At 34.9% G+C, this 4,570-nt stretch overlaps 1 non-coding gene across 1 annotated transcript; it reads left to right on the plus strand.

The window, feature by feature from the left end:
• Nucleotides 1-1,213: 1,213 nt before the first annotated feature.
• On the plus strand, nucleotides 1,214-1,320 carry LOC145044704 (small nucleolar RNA R71). The gene has a single exon (XR_013681649.1). It is a non-coding gene; the product is annotated as a small nucleolar RNA R71 (small nucleolar RNA).
• The last annotated feature ends 3,250 nt before the right edge of the window (nucleotides 1,321-4,570 follow it).

Raw genomic sequence — 4,570 nt, forward strand, 5'->3', positions numbered from 1 at the left:
TAGTGAAGCTTCTCGGATCACCCATCTTCTTTAGTAGCATATTCAACATTGCAGCTGAGCAGGTTTCATTTCGTATCACCTTAGATATCCCCTCCATCTTCTTTCAGTTACCTAGGAGATCTTTTAGAAACTTCGCATATTTTGGCATTTGAGCCAAGGCTTCAAGGAACGTGACATTGATTTCAAGGGAATTTTGCGATCTAAGAACTTCTAGTAGTCTTCAACATTTTTTTTTGTCTTGCTGTACTAAGAAAGGGCATTGGTGGACGGTATGTCTAAATTGGTTCAACACTGTTCTTTGTAGGTTCTTGCCACGTCATGGTGTTAGCACCACATTGTGGCGACTGTTCAGACTCTTTTTGTTGACTTGCTTCTCGACCTTCCTACTCATCATCAGGGTTGTTTTTGTTAACGGGAGTCTGATGGTAACAATTTTCCCACTTCTTGTTGTAATGGCTTGGATGTGAGCTCCTTTTGTGTTTTGTTTGGTGTTTCCATGAAGGGATCCTATAGATCATTCATTGAATTGTTTAGCTAGTTGCCCAAGTTTTTTTTGATGTTGAGGATTGAAGCTTGCTGGTTTCTAAGTAAACTTTGTTGATCCCTAATTACAGCTTGTTGATCTCTTATTATTACTTTAGTTTCATCATGCCTCTTTTTTGATGCAATTGAAAAATGTGTGAGGGTTGACTCAAAATCGGGTTTCTTCTCAGGAGCAGGTTCCTCTCTATGGTAAAATCCTCTTCCTTTTTGCTCATATTTTTCTTCTTTGTCTTTCTTTTACTCATCATAATGCAACCACTTTTTCTTGGGCTTTCTCCAGTCTTCATCATAACGATCACCCCTCGAGTTGCAAGCTTGAACCTTTAAGTTTCCATTGTCATATAGATCACCGTCTCTTGTTAAATGCGGCCCGTTATAGTTTTTACACCCTACTCACATAACATGGATTGTTTGATCCGTTTTAGTCATCCTTGTATCCATATTGTGGAACATTGCCAAGACGGCCCCCCGTTTTATCCAAATCAAATTTGATGATTCCCTTAGTTGCATCATGTTGAGGATTATGTTCTCTCGAATGTTTAGCAAGTTCCTCGATTAGCTCCTTGAGTGCAGTCGGTGCTTTCTTTGTTAGTGGCACTTGAGAATTAAAGAGTTGCCTAGTAGTGACGTTCATCCCATCATAGAAAATAAGACTTCTTGTTGGATGTTTAGATCATTTTGAGGATAATTTCTCAACAAACCCTTGTATCGCTCCCACGCCTCGTACAATGACTCACCCGCTTGTTGCTCGAAATTTTCGATGAACTTCTTCAACTTGGAAACTTTAGATGGTGGGAAAAACTGTTGTATGAACTCTTCGCACATTTGTGCTAAAGCTGTTATTGTGCATGGTGGGAGTTCCTTTAACCAATCTTTTGTTGCACCCTTGATAGTAACGGGGAGCCTTCTTAGTAAAATTGTCTCGCGTTGGACGTTTCGGATGCTGAAGTAGTCAGCGATGTCATTGACTTCATCAAGGTGCTTGTAATCATACTCATGGTATTTCCCATAGAAGGGTATGTCTTTCAGTTGAGCTAGGATGTGGCCTTTTATTTCAAAGGTAACAATGTTGGGGATTGTTGGTTACACAAGTCCGGTTTCAGTGTCTTCACGCATCCGCCTCTTGTAGGCTTCCGTTATCATGTCCTAAATTTCTATGATGTTGGCTTTTGGTTCGCTTTCGAGTTCACTACTTTTCATTGTTTCATAACCAGTTTCCTTTTTTTGGAGTGTTCTCCATGCCTTCAAAAGTTTCTTCATCTTTCGGGTTGTTGCTTGATTCTCCTATGTGCTTGTCCTTCTTTTTATGAAAAACTGATTTTAGATCCTTGAATGGTGATTTCTTTGGTGTGGTTGATTCTCCTAAGTTCTTATACTTTTTATGAAAAGCTGACTCTGGATCTTCAATTGGTGGTGTCAAAGGTGTGTTCGATCCACGGGTCACATATTACTGTAACAAAAACATATAAAAGGCATAAAAAGAACAAAACGAAACATAAAACCTAATTGCTACGACACCATGACGTGGTGTTAATGACCACGATGTGGTGAGGGAAATAGAAGAAATACCTAAAAAAATGAAAATTCAAAAGAAAATAAACAGAAAAATCCTAATAAAATAGTAGATTCAAATTAACTAAAAATTGACCCTTCCCCGGCAACAGTGCCAAAAACTTGATGCTTGAATAGTTATGCACTAGTTTATCCTACTAATGTAACTAATTATTACCTAAGGTAGTGTACCTTGTTGAAAATAGAATAGCACAATAGACAAGTATTGAACATAGGGAACAGATTAATTAGCGAATGCTTATCTACTATCTACTTAATTTACTATTAAATTTAGAAAAAATGGTTTTCTCTAGTTTTGCAAGAATAGAAACTTAATTAACTAAACTAGTTAATATCAACTAATGAAGCAAGTATTAAATATAAAAGAAAGAAACACAAAAGACGATTTATACCAAGGTAATTGAGAGACTTTCGTTTAGCTTCAATATACTTGCTAGTATGATTGATTTATGGAAGTGCAATGGATTATTGTTTCATTGGTTACCAATTCCTAAGATGATTAGGTTAATGTTCAATAATCTTAATCCTTTAGCGAAAAAGCTCATTCATACCGTGATCAGGCGGATAAAATAATAAGTTCACTAGTGTTCAGTTCGAGTTAAATTAGACCTATAGCGAATTGATTAATTTGGTTTATTAGCTCAGTTCAATATATGATTGGTCGTCATATGTTAGCTCCTACAATTACTTACCCATTTTTATATTTAACCCAATATTTTGGTCAAAACTCTAGTCCTACAAATTTTCAATTCACAAAGATCATAAGACTCAAGTTAATCAAAAGTGATGGTTACATAACCTTAATTAAACTTAGCAATAAATAGAAAAAAGCAGTTGCACAAAAGGTTCTTCAATAAGTTAAAGTAACAAATAACCAATAAAATTTAATCCTAACCATAAATCAAACCATAATAAATGAAGCAAACCTACACTAATCGAAATTCATAGGGTTTTAGCCCATGATTCTAGCAATTAAGCACAGAAAAACGAAATTCATTGCAATAAATATGATTAAAGTAAAGTAGAAAATCGTAAATAAGGGTTGTATTGCCTTAATGCTCTCAATTCCCAAGCTTTGATCGACTTATTCACTTCCAAGTGCCAAAACGGATACTTGGCCTTTCAAAATTCGACAGTAGCTTCCAACCAAAGTTATAATCATCAGGTTATTTTTATTTATTTTTCTACTTTTGTGGTAAGCTTATTTATTTATTTTTTTATAAATTATTCGCTACAAACAGATTTTTTTACTACCTATTATCTTGTTTTGTAAAGACGAATAAAGAAATTATATTTTCTCTCCTATTTACTACGGCGGCAAAGAATCAAATTATCACTATATTTATTCTTTTTCTACTTCTTTTTGCAAGTGCAGGATAACCCTAAGGGGTTGTGGGTTGGTTTCTACCAATTGGGGCCCTCTCTTCACCACCCCCATGTGGATGGTCTATAGAGTTCATAACTACTTCTCTTAGTACATGGCGCTTACCTAGCCAATGCTTAGATCCGGCTCTACCCAAACTTTCCTGGTTCACCCTAACATTCCCCACTTGCCCGACTATTTCCGAGCAGTTTTTGGATATCAAACTGACCACCCCAAAAGGTAATTTTAATGTTGCCAATTTCCCTTCTTTTGCAAACAGGTTCGCTACAGCACCCACTGCTCTAGCTAATTGTCGACCCTTTCCAAATGTGATTTCTATGTTATGAATGGTCATGCCTAAGGGCATATCGGTTGAAGTAGATTCTGCTTTTTTTATCAATAAAAACCCCTTCCCAAATTGGAGGAAAATGTCTTGTGGTTATACTTTTCCCGAAAACAGATCACCACGACATTGTAAGTCTACCACATCGTAGCCTTCATGGTTATTTCGTATTCAACAAGTCTTCAAAATCAATCGGGAATGTCCAAAACAACACGTTGTGGGAATGTCACCACGACGTGGCGAGTATATATATATATATATATATATATATATATATATATATATATATATATATATATATATTATTTTAAAGTCGTGATCCAAACTCCTAGCTTCCATCCCCCAGCTTACTTTTTGCTCCAAGCATGTCTTTTACCCCTACAACACAATATACAACTAATTAAGTATCTTTTGTTCTATAAAGGGCATAAAAGTCATTAGAAATATTAAGATACGATGTAAAATTATATGTATAGATACGTACATATAAGTTATATGTATATAATACTTGTATAAAAGTTTATTTTAAAACATAACAAATTGAGTTAAATAAAAATTTATAATTATCAGACTATTTAGGATAAATAATCTAAACAAAAAGGTATTAATCATAATTACAAAGCCATTAGTATAAGGACGCTAAAATTTGACATCACATGAAGAAAATTTGATTTTTTGAAGTTTCACGTCCATCACAGTACAACTTTATTTGTCATAGAATACGAAATGAAAATATGATACTTATTAGC

Source organism: Lactuca saligna, chromosome 4 (genome assembly GCF_052625555.1).
Source record: "Lactuca saligna cultivar CGN05327 chromosome 4, ASM5262555v1, whole genome shotgun sequence".
NCBI lineage: Eukaryota > Viridiplantae > Streptophyta > Magnoliopsida > Asterales > Asteraceae > Lactuca > Lactuca saligna.